The sequence below is a fragment of the Eleutherodactylus coqui genome, chromosome 11 (genome assembly GCF_035609145.1).
Source record: "Eleutherodactylus coqui strain aEleCoq1 chromosome 11, aEleCoq1.hap1, whole genome shotgun sequence".
In the NCBI taxonomy this organism is placed as follows: Eukaryota; Metazoa; Chordata; class Amphibia; order Anura; family Eleutherodactylidae; genus Eleutherodactylus; species Eleutherodactylus coqui.
The window spans coordinates 56,968,703-56,988,478 of record NC_089847.1 but is presented as its reverse complement, the minus strand read 5'-3'; the positions used below and the strand labels follow the sequence as shown (position 1 = coordinate 56,988,478).

Here is a 19,776-nt window from a genome sequence, read left to right as displayed (position 1 = left end):
ATTATCCATGTCTTTTCCAAAAAGGATCGTCCCAAGCCGATTTCATTTAGAATTGTCACGATGCAAAATGACAGAGAACTGCATGCTGCTGCCAAGTATGTGATGGGACTCGACTTCCTTGCTGTTCTATAGTGGTAGCCACCTGAAACTACATGCTGCATAGGATCTGTTCACACTTAATTTGCCATCTCTGTGACAAATAGCAAAACTTAGAACCACTCCTCAAAATCATCCTACATTTAAAAATTCTTCTCCTGGATCATCCTTGCCATCTTTCTGGTTTTCCACAGTTTTGCTCATGGGCGCTGTGGCTTAGTTGGTTAAAGCGCCTGTCTAGTAAACAGGAGATCCTGAGTTCAACTCTCAGCAGTGCCTTGTTCTCTTATTCTGCTCAATAATCAGCACTTTTTTCCAAAAGGGAGATGTTCACTAGCCAATGACATTAAAGATGCTCGTCCCACATCCCTAGAATACTCCACCCGAGTGGCAAAGAGTCAGCTCTGGTTTAGTTTTAACAAGTAGATGGTTGCAACGTTTTGCAAAATGTAGGATGGCATAAGGCACGATAAATTAGAGGTGCCGATTCACTATTGCCTGACTGATACGCTACATAATGCCTGTAAATATGTTTAGAGACTTCAATAGCATCCTTCTTGAACGGTGATGGTAAATTTTCTTCCTCGGGGCATTGCTTGCGCTGAGCATAGAGAATTTTCCAAAAGGAAATCATACGACGAGGATGGGATTCGAACCCATGCGTGCAGAGCACAATGGATTAGCAGTCCATCGCCTTAACCACTCGGCCACCCCGTCAACAAAAGTACTTTTACCGAACCCACATTTGGAAAACAGTCGTGATGATTCTTAGGCTTCATTTTCTTTCCACATGCAACAGCGCCGTACATCAGACATTGGCTCAGCAGGTCTTGTTTTACATCCAACGTGATGACCCATGCTAATGGCATAAATACTAAACATTCAGTCCTCTCTGCTTCTCATTTATGTTGGCATTTCCCTAGCATTCCCTAAATCTGTCAATTCTGCCTTCTATCTAACTTTTAAAGTAAAACAGGCCACAATTCATGCAAGGCAAATGCATGGATTACATACCTATGGACAAATTATCCATGTCTTTTCCAAAAAGGATCGTCCCAAGCCGATTTCATTTAGAATTGTCACGATGCAAAATGACAGAGAACTGCATGCTGCTGCCAAGTATGTGATGGGACTCGACTTCCTTGCTGTTCTATAGTGGTAGCCACCTGAAACTACATGCTGCATAGGATCTGTTCACACTTAATTTGCCATCTCTGTGACAAATAGCAAAACTTAGAACCACTCCTCAAAATCATCCTACATTTAAAAATTCTTCTCCTGGATCATCCTTGCCATCTTTCTGGTTTTCCACAGTTTTGCTCATGGGCGCTGTGGCTTAGTTGGTTAAAGCGCCTGTCTAGTAAACAGGAGATCCTGAGTTCAACTCTCAGCAGTGCCTTGTTCTCTTATTCTGCTCAATAATCAGCACTTTTTTCCAAAAGGGAGATGTTCACTAGCCAATGACATTAAAGATGCTCGTCCCACATCCCTAGAATACTCCACCCGAGTGGCAAAGAGTCAGCTCTGGTTTAGTTTTAACAAGTAGATGGTTGCAACGTTTTGCAAAATGTAGGATGGCATAAGGCACGATAAATTAGAGGTGCCGATTCACTATTGCCTGACTGATACGCTACATAATGCCTGTAAATATGTTTAGAGACTTCAATAGCATCCTTCTTGAACGGTGATGGTAAATTTTCTTCCTCGGGGCATTGCTTGCGCTGAGCATAGAGAATTTTCCAAAAAGAAATCATACGACGAGGATGGGATTCGAACCCATGCGTGCAGAGCACAATGGATTAGCAGTCCATCGCCTTAACCACTCGGCCACCCCGTCAACAAAAGTACCTTTACCGAACCCACATTTGGAAAACAGTCGTGATGATTCTTAGGCCTCATTTTCTTTCCACATGCAACAGCGCCGTACATCAGACATTGGTTCAGCAGGTCTTGTTTTACATCCAACGTGATGACCCATGCTAATGGCAAAATACTAAACATTCAGTCCTCTCTGCTTCTCATTTATGTTGGCATTTCCCTAGCATTCCCTAAATCTGTCAATTCTGCCTTCTATCTAACTTTTAAAGTAAAACAGGCCACAATTCATGCAAGGCAAATGCATGGATTACATACCTATGGAGAAATTATCCATGTCTTTTCCAAAAAGGATAGTCCCAAGCCGATTTCATTTAGAATTGTCACGATGCAAAATGACAGAGAACTGCATGCTGCTGCCAAGTATGTGATGGGACTCGACCTCCTTGCTGTTCTATAGTGGTAGCCACCTGAAACTACATGCTGCATAGGATCTGTTCACACTTAATTTGCCATCTCTGTGACAAATAGCAAAACTTAGAACCACTCCTCAAAATCATCCTACATTTAAAAATTCTTCTCCTGGATCATCCTTGCCATCTTTCTGGTTTTCCACAGTTTTGCTCATGGGCGCTGTGGCTTAGTTGGTTAAAGCGCCTGTCTAGTAAACAGGAGATCCTGAGTTCAACTCTCAGCAGTGCCTTGTTCTCTTATTCTGCTCAATAATCAGCACTTTTTTCCAAAAGGGAGATGTTCACTAGCCAATGACATTAAAGATGCTCGTCCCACATCCCTAGAATACTCCACCCGAGTGGCAAAGAGTCAGCTCTGGTTTAGTTTTAACAAGTAGATGGTTGCAACGTTTTGCAAAATGTAGGATGGCATAAGGCACGATAAATTAGAGGTGCCGATTCACTATTGCCTGACTGATACGCTACATAATGCCTGTAAATATGTTTAGAGACTTCAATAGCATCCTTCTTGAACGGTGATGGTAAATTTTCTTCCTCGGGGCATTGCTTGCGCTGAGCATAGAGAATTTTCCAAAAGGAAATCATACGACGAGGATGGGATTCGAACCCATGCGTGCAGAGCACAATGGATTAGCAGTCCACCGCCTTAACCACTCGGCCACCCCGTCAACAAAAGTACTTTTACCGAACCCACATTTGGAAAACAGTCGTGATGATTCTTAGGCTTCATTTTCTTTCCACATGCAACAGCGCCGTACGTCAGACATTGGTTCAGCAGGTCTTGTTTTACATCCAACGTGATGACCCATGCTAATGGCATAAATACTAAACATTCAGTCCTCTCTGCTTCTCATTTATGTTGGCATTTCCCTAGCATTCCCTAAATCTGTCAATTCTGCCTTCTATCTAACTTTTAAAGTAAAACAGGCCACAATTCATGCAAGGCAAATGCATGGATTACATACCTATGGAGAAATTATCCATGTCTTTTCCAAAAAGGATCGTCCCAAGCCGATTTCATTTAGAATTGTCACGATGCAAAATGACAGAGAACTGCATGCTGCTGCCAAGTATGTGATGGGACTCGACTTCCTTGCTGTTCTATAGTGGTAGCCACCTGAAACTACATGCTGCATAGGATCTGTTCACACTTAATTTGCCATCTCTGTGACAAATAGCAAAACTTAGAACCACTCCTCAAAATCATCCTACATTTAAAAATTCTTCTCCTGGATCATCCTTGCCATCTTTCTGGTTTTCCACAGTTTTGCTCATGGGCGCTGTGGCTTAGTTGGTTAAAGCGCCTGTCTAGTAAACAGGAGATCCGATGATTCTTAGGCTTCATTTTCTTTCCACATGCAACAGCGCCGTACATCAGACATTGGCTCAGCAGGTCTTGTTTTACATCCAACGTGATGACCCATGCCAATGGCATAAATACTAAACATTCAGTCCTCTCTGCTTCTCATTTATGTTGGCATTTCCCTAGCATTCCCTAAATCTGTCAATTCTGCCTTCTATCTAACTTTTAAAGTAAAACAGGCCACAATTCATGCAAGGCAAATGCATGGATTACATACCTATGGACAAATTATCCATGTCTTTTCCAAAAAGCATCGTCCCAAGCCGATTTCATTTAGAATTGTCACGATGCAAAATGACAGAGAACTGCATGCTGCTGCCAAGTATTTGATGGGACTCGACTTCCTTGCTGTTCTATAGTGGTAGCCACCTGAAACTACATGCTGCATAGGATCTGTTCACACTTAATTTGCCATCTCTGTGACAAATAGCAAAACTTAGAACCACTCCTCAAAATCATCCTACATTTAAAAATTCTTCTCCTGGATCATCCTTGCCATCTTTCTGATTTTCCACAGTTTTGCTCATGGGCGCTGTGGCTTAGTTGGTTAAAGCGCCTGTCTAGTAAACAGGAGATCCTGAGTTCAACTCTCAGCAGTGCCTTGTTCTCTTATTCTGCTCAATAATCAGCTCTTTTTTCCAAAAGGGAGATGTTCACTAGCCAATGACATTAAAGATGCTCGTCCCACATCCCTAGAATACTCCACCCGAGTGGCAAAGAGTCAGCTCTGGTTTAGTTTTAACAAGTAGATAGTTGCAACGTTTTGCAAAATGTAGGATGGCATAAGGCACGATAAATTAGAGGTGCCGATTCACTATTGCCTGACTGATACGCTACATAATGCCTGTAAATATGTTTAGAGACTTCAATAGCATCCTTCTTGAACGGTGATGGTAAATTTTCTTCCTCGGGGCATTGCTTGCGCTGAGCATAGAGAATTTTCCAAAAAGGAATCATACGATGAGGATGGGATTCGAACCCATGCGTGCAGAGCACAATGGATTAGCAGTCCATGGCCTTAACCACTCGGCCACCCCGTCAACAAAAGTACTTTTACCGAACCCACATTTGGAAAACAGTCGTGATGATTCTTAGGCTTCATTTTCTTTCCACATGCAACAGCGCCGTACATCAGACATTGGCTCAGCAGGTCTTGTTTTACATCCAACGTGATGACCCATGCTAATGGCATAAATACTAAACATTCAGTCCTCTCTGCTTCTCATTTATGTTGGCATTTCCCTAGCATTCCCTAAATCTGTCAATTCTGCCTTCTATCTAACTTTTAAAGTAAAACAGGCCACAATTCATGCAAGGCAAATGCATGGATTACATGCCTATGGACAAATTATCCATGTCTTTTCCAAAAAGGATCGTCCCAAGCCGATTTCATTTAGAATTGTCACGATGCAAAATGACAGAGAACTGCATGCTGCTGCCAAGTATGTGATGGGACTCGACTTCCTTGCTGTTCTATAGTGGTAGCCACCTGAAACTACATGCTGCATAGGATCTGTTCACACTTAATTTGCCATCTCTGTGACAAATAGCAAAACTTAGAACCACTCCTCAAAATCATCCTACATTTAAAAATTCTTCTCCTGGATCATCCTTGCCATCTTTCTGGTTTTCCACAGTTTTGCTCATGGGCGCTGTGGCTTAGTTGGTTAAAGCGCCTGTCTAGTAAACAGGAGATCCTGAGTTCAACTCTCAGCAGTGCCTTGTTCTCTTATTCTGCTCAATAATCAGCACTTTTTTCCAAAAGGGAGATGTTCACTAGCCAATGACATTAAAGATGCTCGTCCCACATCCCTAGAATACTCCACCCGAGTGGCAAAGAGTCAGCTCTGGTTTAGTTTTAACAAGTAGATGGTTGCAACGTTTTGCAAAATGTAGGATGGCATAAGGCACGATAAATTAGAGGTGCCGATTCACTATTGCCTGACTGATACGCTACATAATGCCTGTAAATATGTTTAGAGACTTCAATAGCATCCTTCTTGAACGGTGATGGTAAATTTTCTTCCTCGGGGCATTGCTTGCGCTGAGCATAGAGAATTTTCCAAAAGGAAATCATACGACGAGGATGGGATTCAAACCCATGCGTGCAGAGCACAATGGATTAGCAGTCCATCGCCTTAACCACTCGGCCACCCCGTCAACAAAAGTACTTTTACCGAACCCACATTTGGAAAACAGTCGTGATGATTCTTAGGCTTCATTTTCTTTCCACATGCAACAGCGCCGTACATCAGACATTGGCTCAGCAGGTCTTGTTTTACATCCAACGTGATGACCCATGCTAATGGCATAAATACTAAACATTCAGTCCTCTCTGCTTCTCATTTATGTTGGCATTTCCCTAGCATTCCCTAAATCTGTCAATTCTGCCTTCTATCTAACTTTTAAAGTAAAACAGGCCACAATTCATGCAAGGCAAATGCATGGATTACATACCTATGGACAAATTATCCATGTCTTTTCCAAAAAGGATCGTCCCAAGCCGATTTCATTTAGAATTGTCACGATGCAAAATGACAGAGAACTGCATGCTGCTGCCAAGTATGTGATGGGACTCGACTTCCTTGCTGTTCTATAGTGGTAGCCACCTGAAACTACATGCTGCATAGGATCTGTTCACACTTAATTTGCCATCTCTGTGACAAATAGCAAAACTTAGAACCACTCCTCAAAATCATCCTACATTTAAAAATTCTTCTCCTGGATCATCCTTGCCATCTTTCTGGTTTTCCACAGTTTTGCTCATGGGCGCTGTGGCTTAGTTGGTTAAAGCGCCTGTCTAGTAAACAGGAGATCCTGAGTTCAACTCTCAGCAGTGCCTTGTTCTCTTATTCTGCTCAATAATCAGCACTTTTTTCCAAAAGGGAGATGTTCACTAGCCAATGACATTAAAGATGCTCGTCCCACATCCCTAGAATACTCCACCCGAGTGGCAAAGAGTCAGCTCTGGTTTAGTTTTAACAAGTAGATGGTTGCAACGTTTTGCAAAATGTAGGATGGCATAAGGCACGATAAATTAGAGGTGCCGATTCACTATTGCCTGACTGATACGCTACATAATGCCTGTAAATATGTTTAGAGACTTCAATAGCATCCTTCTTGAACGGTGATGGTAAATTTTCTTCCTCGGGGCATTGCTTGCGCTGAGCATAGAGAATTTTCCAAAAGGAAATCATACGACGAGGATGGGATTCGAACCCATGCGTGCAGAGCACAATGGATTAGCAGTCCATCGCCTTAACCACTCGGCCACCCCGTCAACAAAAGTACTTTTACCGAACCCACATTTGGAAAACAGTCGTGATGATTCTTAGGCTTCATTTTCTTTCCACATGCAACAGCGCCGTACATCAGACATTGGCTCAGCAGGTCTTGTTTTACATCCAACGTGATGACCCATGCTAATGGCATAAATACTAAACATTCAGTCCTCTCTGCTTCTCATTTATGTTGGCATTTCCCTAGCATTCCCTAAATCTGTCAATTCTGCCTTCTATCTAACTTTTAAAGTAAAACAGGCCACAATTCATGCAAGGCAAATGCATGGATTACATACCTATGGAGAAATTATCCATGTCTTTTCCAAAAAGGATCGTCCCAAGCCGATTTCATTTAGAATTGTCACGATGCAAAATGACAGAGAACTGCATGCTGCTGCCAAGTATGTGATGGGACTCGACTTCCTTGCTGTTCTATAGTGGTAGCCACCTGAAACTACATGCTGCATAGGATCTGTTCACACTTAATTTGCCATCTCTGTGACAAATAGCAAAACTTAGAACCACTCCTCAAAATCATCCTACATTTAAAAATTCTTCTCCTGGATCATCCTTGCCATCTTTCTGGTTTTCCACAGTTTTGCTCATGGGCGCTGTGGCTTAGTTGGTTAAAGCGCCTGTCTAGTAAACAGGAGATCAACAGGAGTTCAACTCTCAGCAGTGCCTTGTTCTCTTATTCTGCTCAATAATCAGCACTTTTTTCCAAAAGGGAGATGTTCACTAGCCAATGACATTAAAGATGCTCGTCCCACATCCCTAGAATACTCCACCCGAGTGGCAAAGAGTCAGCTCTGGTTTAGTTTTAACAAGTAGATGGTTGCAACGTTTTGCAAAATGTAGGATGGCATAAGGCACGATAAATTAGAGGTGCCGATTCACTATTGCCTGACTGATACGCTACATAATGCCTGTAAATATGTTTAGAGACTTCAATAGCATCCTTCTTGAACGGTGATGGTAAATTTTCTTCCTCGGGGCATTGCTTGCGCTGAGCATAGAGAATTTTCCAAAAAGAAATCATACGACGAGGATGGGATTCGAACCCATGCGTGCAGAGCACAATGGATTAGCAGTCCATCGCCTTAACCACTCGGCCACCCCGTCAACAAAAGTACCTTTACCGAACCCACATTTGGAAAACAGTCGTGATGATTCTTAGGCCTCATTTTCTTTCCACATGCAACAGCGCCGTACATCAGACATTGGTTCAGCAGGTCTTGTTTTACATCCAACGTGATGACCCATGCTAATGGCAAAATACTAAACATTCAGTCCTCTCTGCTTCTCATTTATGTTGGCATTTCCCTAGCATTCCCTAAATCTGTCAATTCTGCCTTCTATCTAACTTTTAAAGTAAAACAGGCCACAATTCATGCAAGGCAAATGCATGGATTACATACCTATGGAGAAATTATCCATGTCTTTTCCAAAAAGGATAGTCCCAAGCCGATTTCATTTAGAATTGTCACGATGCAAAATGACAGAGAACTGCATGCTGCTGCCAAGTATGTGATGGGACTCGACCTCCTTGCTGTTCTATAGTGGTAGCCACCTGAAACTACATGCTGCATAGGATCTGTTCACACTTAATTTGCCATCTCTGTGACAAATAGCAAAACTTAGAACCACTCCTCAAAATCATCCTACATTTAAAAATTCTTCTCCTGGATCATCCTTGCCATCTTTCTGGTTTTCCACAGTTTTGCTCATGGGCGCTGTGGCTTAGTTGGTTAAAGCGCCTGTCTAGTAAACAGGAGATCCTGAGTTCAACTCTCAGCAGTGCCTTGTTCTCTTATTCTGCTCAATAATCAGCACTTTTTTCCAAAAGGGAGATGTTCACTAGCCAATGACATTAAAGATGCTCGTCCCACATCCCTAGAATACTCCACCCGAGTGGCAAAGAGTCAGCTCTGGTTTAGTTTTAACAAGTAGATGGTTGCAACGTTTTGCAAAATGTAGGATGGCATAAGGCACGATAAATTAGAGGTGCCGATTCACTATTGCCTGACTGATACGCTACATAATGCCTGTAAATATGTTTAGAGACTTCAATAGCATCCTTCTTGAACGGTGATGGTAAATTTTCTTCCTCGGGGCATTGCTTGCGCTGAGCATAGAGAATTTTCCAAAAGGAAATCATACGACGAGGATGGGATTCGAACCCATGCGTGCAGAGCACAATGGATTAGCAGTCCACCGCCTTAACCACTCGGCCACCCCGTCAACAAAAGTACTTTTACCGAACCCACATTTGGAAAACAGTCGTGATGATTCTTAGGCTTCATTTTCTTTCCACATGCAACAGCGCCGTACGTCAGACATTGGTTCAGCAGGTCTTGTTTTACATCCAACGTGATGACCCATGCTAATGGCATAAATACTAAACATTCAGTCCTCTCTGCTTCTCATTTATGTTGGCATTTCCCTAGCATTCCCTAAATCTGTCAATTCTGCCTTCTATCTAACTTTTAAAGTAAAACAGGCCACAATTCATGCAAGGCAAATGCATGGATTACATACCTATGGAGAAATTATCCATGTCTTTTCCAAAAAGGATCGTCCCAAGCCGATTTCATTTAGAATTGTCACGATGCAAAATGACAGAGAACTGCATGCTGCTGCCAAGTATGTGATGGGACTCGACTTCCTTGCTGTTCTATAGTGGTAGCCACCTGAAACTACATGCTGCATAGGATCTGTTCACACTTAATTTGCCATCTCTGTGACAAATAGCAAAACTTAGAACCACTCCTCAAAATCATCCTACATTTAAAAATTCTTCTCCTGGATCATCCTTGCCATCTTTCTGGTTTTCCACAGTTTTGCTCATGGGCGCTGTGGCTTAGTTGGTTAAAGCGCCTGTCTAGTAAACAGGAGATCCGATGATTCTTAGGCTTCATTTTCTTTCCACATGCAACAGCGCCGTACATCAGACATTGGCTCAGCAGGTCTTGTTTTACATCCAACGTGATGACCCATGCCAATGGCATAAATACTAAACATTCAGTCCTCTCTGCTTCTCATTTATGTTGGCATTTCCCTAGCATTCCCTAAATCTGTCAATTCTGCCTTCTATCTAACTTTTAAAGTAAAACAGGCCACAATTCATGCAAGGCAAATGCATGGATTACATACCTATGGACAAATTATCCATGTCTTTTCCAAAAAGCATCGTCCCAAGCCGATTTCATTTAGAATTGTCACGATGCAAAATGACAGAGAACTGCATGCTGCTGCCAAGTATTTGATGGGACTCGACTTCCTTGCTGTTCTATAGTGGTAGCCACCTGAAACTACATGCTGCATAGGATCTGTTCACACTTAATTTGCCATCTCTGTGACAAATAGCAAAACTTAGAACCACTCCTCAAAATCATCCTACATTTAAAAATTCTTCTCCTGGATCATCCTTGCCATCTTTCTGATTTTCCACAGTTTTGCTCATGGGCGCTGTGGCTTAGTTGGTTAAAGCGCCTGTCTAGTAAACAGGAGATCCTGAGTTCAACTCTCAGCAGTGCCTTGTTCTCTTATTCTGCTCAATAATCAGCTCTTTTTTCCAAAAGGGAGATGTTCACTAGCCAATGACATTAAAGATGCTCGTCCCACATCCCTAGAATACTCCACCCGAGTGGCAAAGAGTCAGCTCTGGTTTAGTTTTAACAAGTAGATAGTTGCAACGTTTTGCAAAATGTAGGATGGCATAAGGCACGATAAATTAGAGGTGCCGATTCACTATTGCCTGACTGATACGCTACATAATGCCTGTAAATATGTTTAGAGACTTCAATAGCATCCTTCTTGAACGGTGATGGTAAATTTTCTTCCTCGGGGCATTGCTTGCGCTGAGCATAGAGAATTTTCCAAAAAGGAATCATACGATGAGGATGGGATTCGAACCCATGCGTGCAGAGCACAATGGATTAGCAGTCCATGGCCTTAACCACTCGGCCACCCCGTCAACAAAAGTACTTTTACCGAACCCACATTTGGAAAACAGTCGTGATGATTCTTAGGCTTCATTTTCTTTCCACATGCAACAGCGCCGTACATCAGACATTGGCTCAGCAGGTCTTGTTTTACATCCAACGTGATGACCCATGCTAATGGCATAAATACTAAACATTCAGTCCTCTCTGCTTCTCATTTATGTTGGCATTTCCCTAGCATTCCCTAAATCTGTCAATTCTGCCTTCTATCTAACTTTTAAAGTAAAACAGGCCACAATTCATGCAAGGCAAATGCATGGATTACATGCCTATGGACAAATTATCCATGTCTTTTCCAAAAAGGATCGTCCCAAGCCGATTTCATTTAGAATTGTCACGATGCAAAATGACAGAGAACTGCATGCTGCTGCCAAGTATGTGATGGGACTCGACTTCCTTGCTGTTCTATAGTGGTAGCCACCTGAAACTACATGCTGCATAGGATCTGTTCACACTTAATTTGCCATCTCTGTGACAAATAGCAAAACTTAGAACCACTCCTCAAAATCATCCTACATTTAAAAATTCTTCTCCTGGATCATCCTTGCCATCTTTCTGGTTTTCCACAGTTTTGCTCATGGGCGCTGTGGCTTAGTTGGTTAAAGCGCCTGTCTAGTAAACAGGAGATCCTGAGTTCAACTCTCAGCAGTGCCTTGTTCTCTTATTCTGCTCAATAATCAGCACTTTTTTCCAAAAGGGAGATGTTCACTAGCCAATGACATTAAAGATGCTCGTCCCACATCCCTAGAATACTCCACCCGAGTGGCAAAGAGTCAGCTCTGGTTTAGTTTTAACAAGTAGATGGTTGCAACGTTTTGCAAAATGTAGGATGGCATAAGGCACGATAAATTAGAGGTGCCGATTCACTATTGCCTGACTGATACGCTACATAATGCCTGTAAATATGTTTAGAGACTTCAATAGCATCCTTCTTGAACGGTGATGGTAAATTTTCTTCCTCGGGGCATTGCTTGCGCTGAGCATAGAGAATTTTCCAAAAAGGAATCATACGATGAGGATGGGATTCGAACCCATGCGTGCAGAGCACAATGGATTAGCAGTCCATGGCCTTAACCACTCGGCCACCCCGTCAACAAAAGTACTTTTACCGAACCCACATTTGGAAAACAGTCGTGATGATTCTTAGGCTTCATTTTCTTTCCACATGCAACAGCGCCGTACATCAGACATTGGCTCAGCAGGTCTTGTTTTACATCCAACGTGATGACCCATGCTAATGGCATAAATACTAAACATTCAGTCCTCTCTGCTTCTCATTTATGTTGGCATTTCCCTAGCATTCCCTAAATCTGTCAATTCTGCCTTCTATCTAACTTTTAAAGTAAAACAGGCCACAATTCATGCAAGGCAAATGCATGGATTACATGCCTATGGACAAATTATCCATGTCTTTTCCAAAAAGGATCGTCCCAAGCCGATTTCATTTAGAATTGTCACGATGCAAAATGACAGAGAACTGCATGCTGCTGCCAAGTATGTGATGGGACTCGACTTCCTTGCTGTTCTATAGTGGTAGCCACCTGAAACTACATGCTGCATAGGATCTGTTCACACTTAATTTGCCATCTCTGTGACAAATAGCAAAACTTAGAACCACTCCTCAAAATCATCCTACATTTAAAAATTCTTCTCCTGGATCATCCTTGCCATCTTTCTGGTTTTCCACAGTTTTGCTCATGGGCGCTGTGGCTTAGTTGGTTAAAGCGCCTGTCTAGTAAACAGGAGATCCTGAGTTCAACTCTCAGCAGTGCCTTGTTCTCTTATTCTGCTCAATAATCAGCACTTTTTTCCAAAAGGGAGATGTTCACTAGCCAATGACATTAAAGATGCTCGTCCCACATCCCTAGAATACTCCACCCGAGTGGCAAAGAGTCAGCTCTGGTTTAGTTTTAACAAGTAGATGGTTGCAACGTTTTGCAAAATGTAGGATGGCATAAGGCACGATAAATTAGAGGTGCCGATTCACTATTGCCTGACTGATACGCTACATAATGCCTGTAAATATGTTTAGAGACTTCAATAGCATCCTTCTTGAACGGTGATGGTAAATTTTCTTCCTCGGGGCATTGCTTGCGCTGAGCATAGAGAATTTTCCAAAAGGAAATCATACGACGAGGATGGGATTCGAACCCATGCGTGCAGAGCACAATGGATTAGCAGTCCATCGCCTTAACCACTCGGCCACCCCGTCAACAAAAGTACTTTTACCGAACCCACATTTGGAAAACAGTCGTGATGATTCTTAGGCTTCATTTTCTTTCCACATGCAACAGCGCCGTACATCAGACATTGGCTCAGCAGGTCTTGTTTTACATCCAACGTGATGACCCATGCTAATGGCATAAATACTAAACATTCAGTCCTCTCTGCTTCTCATTTATGTTGGCATTTCCCTAGCATTCCCTAAATCTGTCAATTCTGCCTTCTATCTAACTTTTAAAGTAAAACAGGCCACAATTCATGCAAGGCAAATGCATGGATTACATACCTATGGAGAAATTATCCATGTCTTTTCCAAAAAGGATCGTCCCAAGCCGATTTCATTTAGAATTGTCACGATGCAAAATGACAGAGAACTGCATGCTGCTGCCAAGTATGTGATGGGACTCGACTTCCTTGCTGTTCTATAGTGGTAGCCACCTGAAACTACATGCTGCATAGGATCTGTTCACACTTAATTTGCCATCTCTGTGACAAATAGCAAAACTTAGAACCACTCCTCAAAATCATCCTACATTTAAAAATTCTTCTCCTGGATCATCCTTGCCATCTTTCTGGTTTTCCACAGTTTTGCTCATGGGCGCTGTGGCTTAGTTGGTTAAAGCGCCTGTCTAGTAAACAGGAGATCCTGAGTTCAACTCTCAGCAGTGCCTTGTTCTCTTATTCTGCTCAATAATCAGCACTTTTTTCCAAAAGGGAGATGTTCACTAGCCAATGACATTAAAGATGCTCGTCCCACATCCCTAGAATACTCCACCCGAGTGGCAAAGAGTCAGCTCTGGTTTAGTTTTAACAAGTAGATGGTTGCAACGTTTTGCAAAATGTAGGATGGCATAAGGCACGATAAATTAGAGGTGCCGATTCACTATTGCCTGACTGATACGCTACATAATGCCTGTAAATATGTTTAGAGACTTCAATAGCATCCTTCTTGAACGGTGATGGTAAATTTTCTTCCTCGGGGCATTGCTTGCGCTGAGCATAGAGAATTTTCCAAAAAGAAATCATACGACGAGGATGGGATTCGAACCCATGCGTGCAGAGCACAATGGATTAGCAGTCCATCGCCTTAACCACTCGGCCACCCCGTCAACAAAAGTACCTTTACCGAACCCACATTTGGAAAACAGTCGTGATGATTCTTAGGCCTCATTTTCTTTCCACATGCAACAGCGCCGTACATCAGACATTGGTTCAGCAGGTCTTGTTTTACATCCAACGTGATGACCCATGCTAATGGCAAAATACTAAACATTCAGTCCTCTCTGCTTCTCATTTATGTTGGCATTTCCCTAGCATTCCCTAAATCTGTCAATTCTGCCTTCTATCTAACTTTTAAAGTAAAACAGGCCACAATTCATGCAAGGCAAATGCATGGATTACATACCTATGGACAAGTTATCCATGTCTTTTCCAAAAAGGATCGTCCCAAGCCGATTTCATTTAGAATTGTCACGATGCAAAATGACAGAGAACTGCATGCTGCTGCCAAGTATGTGATGGGACTCGACCTCCTTGCTGTTCTATAGTGGTAGCCACCTGAAACTACATGCTGCATAGGATCTGTTCACACTTAATTTGCCATCTCTGTGACAAATAGCAAAACTTAGAACCACTCCTCAAAATCATCCTACATTTAAAAATTCTTCTCCTGGATCATCCTTGCCATCTTTCTGGTTTTCCACAGTTTTGCTCATGGGTGCTGTGGCTTAGTTGGTTAAAGCGCCTGTCTAGTAAACAGGAGATCCTGAGTTCAACTCTCAGCAGTGCCTTGTTCTCTTATTCTGCTCAATAATCAGCACTTTTTTCCAAAAGGGAGATGTTCACTAGCCAATGACATTAAAGATGCTCGTCCCACATCCCTAGAATACTCCACCCGAGTGGCAAAGAGTCAGCTCTGGTTTAGTTTTAACAAGTAGATGGTTGCAATGTTTTGCAAAATGTAGGATGGCATAAGGCACGATAAATTAGAGGTGCCGATTCACTATTGCCTGACTGATACGCTACATAATGCCTGTAAATATGTTTAGAGACTTCAATAGCATCCTTCTTGAACGGTGATGGTAAATTTTCTTCCTCGGGGCATTGCTTGCGCTGAGCATAGAGAATTTTCCAAAAAGAAATCATACGACGAGAATGGGATTCGAACCCATGCGTGCAGAGCACAATGGATTAGCAGTCCATCGCCTTAACCACTCGGCCACCCCGTCAACAAAAGTACCTTTACCGAACCCACATTTGGAAAACAGTCGTGATGATTCTTAGGCTTCATTTTCTTTCCACATGCAACAGCGCCGTACATCAGACATTGGCTCAGCAGGTCTTGTTTTACATCCAACGTGATGACCCATGCTAATGGCATAAATACTAAACATTCAGTCCTCTCTGCTTCTCATTTATGTTGGCATTTCCCTAGCATTCCCTAAATCTGTCAATTCTGCCTTCTATCTAACTTTTAAAGTAAAACAGGCCACAATTCATGCAAGGCAAATGCATGGATTACATACCTATGGAGAAATTATCCATGTCTTTTCCAAAAAGGATCTTCCCAAGCCGATTTCATTTAGAATTGTCACGATGCAAAATGACAGAGAACTGCATGCTGCTGCCAAGTATGTGATGGGACTTGACTTCCTTGCTGTTCTATAGTGGTAGCCACCTGAAACTACATGCTGCATAGGATCTGTTCACACTTAATTTGCCATCTCTGTGACAAATAGCAAAACTTAGAACCACTCCTCAAAATCATCCTACATTTAAAAATTCTTCTCCTGGATCATCCTTGCCATCTTTCTGGTTTTCCACAGTTTTGCTCATGGGCGCTGTGGCTTAGTTGGTTAAAGCGCCTGTCTAGTAAACAGGAGATCCTGAGTTCAACTCTCAGCAGTGCCTTGTTCTCTTATTCTGCTCAATATTCAGCACTTTTTTCCAAAAGGGAGATGTTCACTAGCCAATGACATTAAAGATGCTCGTCCCACATCCCTAGAATACTCCACCCGAGTGGCAAAGAGTCAGCTCTGGTTTAGTTTTAACAAGTAGATGGTTGCAATGTTTTGCAAAATGTAGGATGGCATAAGGCACGATAAATTAGAGGTGCCGATTCACTATTGCCTGACTGATACGCTACATAATGCCTGTAAATATGTTTAGAGACTTCAATAGCATCCTTCTTGAACGGTGATGGTAAATTTTCTTCCTCGGGGCATTGCTTGCGCTGAGCATAGAGAATTTTCCAAAAAGAAATCATACGACGAGAATGGGATTCGAACCCATGCGTGCAGAGCACAATGGATTAGCAGTCCATCGCCTTAACCACTCGGCCACCCCGTCAACAAAAGTACCTTTACCGAACCCACATTTGGAAAACAGTCGTGATGATTCTTAGGCTTCATTTTCTTTCCACATGCAACAGCGCCGTACATCAGACATTGGCTCAGCAGGTCTTGTTTTACATCCAACGTGATGACCCATGCTAATGGCATAAATACTAAACATTCAGTCCTCTCTGCTTCTCATTTATGTTGGCATTTCCCTAGCATTCCCTAAATCTGTCAATTCTGCCTTCTATCTAACTTTTAAAGTAAAACAGGCCACAATTCATGCAAGGCAAATGCATGGATTACATACCTATGGAGAAATTATCCATGTCTTTTCCAAAAAGGATCTTCCCAAGCCGATTTCATTTAGAATTGTCACGATGCAAAATGACAGAGAACTGCATGCTGCTGCCAAGTATGTGATGGGACTTGACTTCCTTGCTGTTCTATAGTGGTAGCCACCTGAAACTACATGCTGCATAGGATCTGTTCACACTTAATTTGCCATCTCTGTGACAAATAGCAAAACTTAGAACCACTCCTCAAAATCATCCTACATTTAAAAATTCTTCTCCTGGATCATCCTTGCCATCTTTCTGGTTTTCCACAGTTTTGCTCATGGGCGCTGTGGCTTAGTTGGTTAAAGCGCCTGTCTAGTAAACAGGAGATCCTGAGTTCAACTCTCAGCAGTGCCTTGTTCTCTTATTCTGCTCAATAATCAGCACTTTTTTCCAAAAGGGAGATGTTCACTAGCCAATGACATTAAAGATGCTCGTCCCACATCCCTAGAATACTCCACCCGAGTGGCAAAGAGTCAGCTCTGGTTTAGTTTTAACAAGTAGATGGTTGCAACGTTTTGCAAAATGTAGGATGGCATAAGGCACGATAAATTAGAGGTGCCGATTCACTATTGCCTGACTGATACGCTACATAATGCCTGTAAATATGTTTAGAGACTTCAATAGCATCCTTCTTGAACGGTGATGGTAAATTTTCTTCCTCGGGGCATTGCTTGCGCTGAGCATAGAGAATTTTCCAAAAAGAAATCATACGACGAGGATGGGATTCGAACCCATGCGTGCAGAGCACAATGGATTAGCAGTCCATCGCCTTAACCACTCGGCCACCCCGTCAACAAAAGTACCTTTACCGAACCCACATTTGGAAAACAGTCGTGATGATTCTTAGGCCTCATTTTCTTTCCACATGCAACAGCGCCGTACATCAGACATTGGTTCAGCAGGTCTTGTTTTACATCCAACGTGATGACCCATGCTAATGGCAAAATACTAAACATTCAGTCCTCTCTGCTTCTCATTTATGTTGGCATTTCCCTAGCATTCCCTAAATCTGTCAATTCTGCCTTCTATCTAACTTTTAAAGTAAAACAGGCCACAATTCATGCAAGGCAAATGCATGGATTACATACCTATGGAGAAATTATCCATGTCTTTTCCAAAAAGGATAGTCCCAAGCCGATTTCATTTAGAATTGTCACGATGCAAAATGACAGAGAACTGCATGCTGCTGCCAAGTATGTGATGGGACTCGACCTCCTTGCTGTTCTATAGTGGTAGCCACCTGAAACTACATGCTGCATAGGATCTGTTCACACTTAATTTGCCATCTCTGTGACAAATAGCAAAACTTAGAACCACTCCTCAAAATCATCCTACATTTAAAAATTCTTCTCCTGGATCATCCTTGCCATCTTTCTGGTTTTCCACAGTTTTGCTCATGGGTGCTGTGGCTTAGTTGGTTAAAGCGCCTGTCTAGTAAACAGGAGATCCTGAGTTCAACTCTCAGCAGTGCCTTGTTCTCTTATTCTGCTCAATAATCAGCACTTTTTTCCAAAAGGGAGATGTTCACTAGCCAATGACATTAAAGATGCTCGTCCCACATCCCTAGAATACTCCACCCGAGTGGCAAAGAGTCAGCTCTGGTTTAGTTTTAACAAGTAGATGGTTGCAATGTTTTGCAAAATGTAGGATGGCATAAGGCACGATAAATTAGAGGTGCCGATTCACTATTGCCTGACTGATACGCTACATAATGCCTGTAAATATGTTTAGAGACTTCAATAGCATCCTTCTTGAACGGTGATGGTAAATTTTCTTCCTCGGGGCATTGCTTGCGCTGAGCATAGAGAATTTTCCAAAAAGAAATCATACGACGAGAATGGGATTCGAACCCATGCGTGCAGAGCACAATGGATTAGCAGTCCATCGCCTTAACCACTCGGCCACCCCGTCAACAAAAGTACCTTTACCGAACCCACATTTGGAAAACAGTCGTGATGATTCTTAGGCTTCATTTTCTTTCCACATGCAACAGCGCCGTACATCAGACATTGGCTCAGCAGGTCTTGTTTTACATCCAACGTGATGACCCATGCTAATGGCATAAATACTAAACATTCAGTCCTCTCTGCTTCTCATTTATGTTGGCATTTCCCTAGCATTCCCTAAATCTGTCAATTCTGCCTTCTATCTAACTTTTAAAGTAAAACAGGCCACAATTCATGCAAGGCAAATGCATGGATTACATACCTATGGAGAAATTATCCATGTCTTTTCCAAAAAGGATCTTCCCAAGCCGATTTCATTTAGAATTGTCACGATGCAAAATGACAGAGAACTGCATGCTGCTGCCAAGTATGTGATGGGACTTGACTTCCTTGCTGTTCTATAGTGGTAGCCACCTGAAACTACATGCTGCATAGGATCTGTTCACACTTAATTTGCCATCTCTGTGACAAATAGCAAAACTTAGAACCACTCCTCAAAATCATCCTACATTTAAAAATTCTTCTCCTGGATCATCCTTGCCATCTTTCTGGTTTTCCACAGTTTTGCTCATGGGCGCTGTGGCTTAGTTGGTTAAAGCGCCTGTCTAGTAAACAGGAGATCCTGAGTTCAACTCTCAGCAGTGCCTTGTTCTCTTATTCTGCTCAATATTCAGCACTTTTTTCCAAAAGGGAGATGTTCACTAGCCAATGACATTAAAGATGCTCGTCCCACATCCCTAGAATACTCCACCCGAGTGGCAAAGAGTCAGCTCTGGTTTAGTTTTAACAAGTAGATGGTTGCAATGTTTTGCAAAATGTAGGATGGCATAAGGCACGATAAATTAGAGGTGCCGATTCACTATTGCCTGACTGATACGCTACATAATGCCTGTAAATAT

At 42.3% G+C, this 19,776-nt stretch overlaps 26 non-coding genes across 26 annotated transcripts; 14 read left to right on the top strand and 12 right to left on the bottom strand.

The window, feature by feature from the left end:
- Positions 1 to 301: 301 nt before the first annotated feature.
- On the top strand, positions 302 to 375 carry TRNAT-AGU (transfer RNA threonine (anticodon AGU)). Its single transcript has one exon. It is a non-coding gene; the product is annotated as a tRNA-Thr (tRNA).
- A 356-nt stretch (positions 376 to 731) lies between these two features.
- On the bottom strand, positions 732 to 813 carry TRNAS-GCU (transfer RNA serine (anticodon GCU)). Its single transcript has one exon. It is a non-coding gene; the product is annotated as a tRNA-Ser (tRNA).
- A 608-nt stretch (positions 814 to 1,421) lies between these two features.
- On the top strand, positions 1,422 to 1,495 carry TRNAT-AGU (transfer RNA threonine (anticodon AGU)). Its single transcript has one exon. It is a non-coding gene; the product is annotated as a tRNA-Thr (tRNA).
- A 356-nt stretch (positions 1,496 to 1,851) lies between these two features.
- TRNAS-GCU (transfer RNA serine (anticodon GCU)) lies at positions 1,852 to 1,933 on the bottom strand. Its single transcript has one exon. It is a non-coding gene; the product is annotated as a tRNA-Ser (tRNA).
- A 607-nt stretch (positions 1,934 to 2,540) lies between these two features.
- Positions 2,541 to 2,614, top strand: TRNAT-AGU (transfer RNA threonine (anticodon AGU)). Its single transcript has one exon. It is a non-coding gene; the product is annotated as a tRNA-Thr (tRNA).
- A 356-nt stretch (positions 2,615 to 2,970) lies between these two features.
- Positions 2,971 to 3,052, bottom strand: TRNAS-GCU (transfer RNA serine (anticodon GCU)). Its single transcript has one exon. It is a non-coding gene; the product is annotated as a tRNA-Ser (tRNA).
- Positions 3,053 to 4,275: 1,223 nt separating this feature from the next.
- Positions 4,276 to 4,349, top strand: TRNAT-AGU (transfer RNA threonine (anticodon AGU)). Its single transcript has one exon. It is a non-coding gene; the product is annotated as a tRNA-Thr (tRNA).
- A 1,046-nt stretch (positions 4,350 to 5,395) lies between these two features.
- TRNAT-AGU (transfer RNA threonine (anticodon AGU)) lies at positions 5,396 to 5,469 on the top strand. The gene has a single exon. It is a non-coding gene; the product is annotated as a tRNA-Thr (tRNA).
- A 1,046-nt stretch (positions 5,470 to 6,515) lies between these two features.
- Positions 6,516 to 6,589, top strand: TRNAT-AGU (transfer RNA threonine (anticodon AGU)). Its single transcript has one exon. It is a non-coding gene; the product is annotated as a tRNA-Thr (tRNA).
- A 356-nt stretch (positions 6,590 to 6,945) lies between these two features.
- TRNAS-GCU (transfer RNA serine (anticodon GCU)) lies at positions 6,946 to 7,027 on the bottom strand. The gene has a single exon. It is a non-coding gene; the product is annotated as a tRNA-Ser (tRNA).
- A 1,041-nt stretch (positions 7,028 to 8,068) lies between these two features.
- On the bottom strand, positions 8,069 to 8,150 carry TRNAS-GCU (transfer RNA serine (anticodon GCU)). The gene has a single exon. It is a non-coding gene; the product is annotated as a tRNA-Ser (tRNA).
- Positions 8,151 to 8,757: 607 nt separating this feature from the next.
- On the top strand, positions 8,758 to 8,831 carry TRNAT-AGU (transfer RNA threonine (anticodon AGU)). The gene has a single exon. It is a non-coding gene; the product is annotated as a tRNA-Thr (tRNA).
- A 356-nt stretch (positions 8,832 to 9,187) lies between these two features.
- On the bottom strand, positions 9,188 to 9,269 carry TRNAS-GCU (transfer RNA serine (anticodon GCU)). Its single transcript has one exon. It is a non-coding gene; the product is annotated as a tRNA-Ser (tRNA).
- Positions 9,270 to 10,492: 1,223 nt separating this feature from the next.
- TRNAT-AGU (transfer RNA threonine (anticodon AGU)) lies at positions 10,493 to 10,566 on the top strand. The gene has a single exon. It is a non-coding gene; the product is annotated as a tRNA-Thr (tRNA).
- A 1,046-nt stretch (positions 10,567 to 11,612) lies between these two features.
- On the top strand, positions 11,613 to 11,686 carry TRNAT-AGU (transfer RNA threonine (anticodon AGU)). The gene has a single exon. It is a non-coding gene; the product is annotated as a tRNA-Thr (tRNA).
- A 1,046-nt stretch (positions 11,687 to 12,732) lies between these two features.
- TRNAT-AGU (transfer RNA threonine (anticodon AGU)) lies at positions 12,733 to 12,806 on the top strand. The gene has a single exon. It is a non-coding gene; the product is annotated as a tRNA-Thr (tRNA).
- Positions 12,807 to 13,162: 356 nt separating this feature from the next.
- Positions 13,163 to 13,244, bottom strand: TRNAS-GCU (transfer RNA serine (anticodon GCU)). The gene has a single exon. It is a non-coding gene; the product is annotated as a tRNA-Ser (tRNA).
- A 608-nt stretch (positions 13,245 to 13,852) lies between these two features.
- TRNAT-AGU (transfer RNA threonine (anticodon AGU)) lies at positions 13,853 to 13,926 on the top strand. Its single transcript has one exon. It is a non-coding gene; the product is annotated as a tRNA-Thr (tRNA).
- A 356-nt stretch (positions 13,927 to 14,282) lies between these two features.
- Positions 14,283 to 14,364, bottom strand: TRNAS-GCU (transfer RNA serine (anticodon GCU)). Its single transcript has one exon. It is a non-coding gene; the product is annotated as a tRNA-Ser (tRNA).
- A 1,037-nt stretch (positions 14,365 to 15,401) lies between these two features.
- TRNAS-GCU (transfer RNA serine (anticodon GCU)) lies at positions 15,402 to 15,483 on the bottom strand. The gene has a single exon. It is a non-coding gene; the product is annotated as a tRNA-Ser (tRNA).
- Positions 15,484 to 16,091: 608 nt separating this feature from the next.
- On the top strand, positions 16,092 to 16,165 carry TRNAT-AGU (transfer RNA threonine (anticodon AGU)). Its single transcript has one exon. It is a non-coding gene; the product is annotated as a tRNA-Thr (tRNA).
- Positions 16,166 to 16,521: 356 nt separating this feature from the next.
- On the bottom strand, positions 16,522 to 16,603 carry TRNAS-GCU (transfer RNA serine (anticodon GCU)). The gene has a single exon. It is a non-coding gene; the product is annotated as a tRNA-Ser (tRNA).
- Positions 16,604 to 17,211: 608 nt separating this feature from the next.
- Positions 17,212 to 17,285, top strand: TRNAT-AGU (transfer RNA threonine (anticodon AGU)). The gene has a single exon. It is a non-coding gene; the product is annotated as a tRNA-Thr (tRNA).
- Positions 17,286 to 17,641: 356 nt separating this feature from the next.
- Positions 17,642 to 17,723, bottom strand: TRNAS-GCU (transfer RNA serine (anticodon GCU)). The gene has a single exon. It is a non-coding gene; the product is annotated as a tRNA-Ser (tRNA).
- Positions 17,724 to 18,760: 1,037 nt separating this feature from the next.
- On the bottom strand, positions 18,761 to 18,842 carry TRNAS-GCU (transfer RNA serine (anticodon GCU)). The gene has a single exon. It is a non-coding gene; the product is annotated as a tRNA-Ser (tRNA).
- A 608-nt stretch (positions 18,843 to 19,450) lies between these two features.
- TRNAT-AGU (transfer RNA threonine (anticodon AGU)) lies at positions 19,451 to 19,524 on the top strand. The gene has a single exon. It is a non-coding gene; the product is annotated as a tRNA-Thr (tRNA).
- The last annotated feature ends 252 nt before the right edge of the window (positions 19,525 to 19,776 follow it).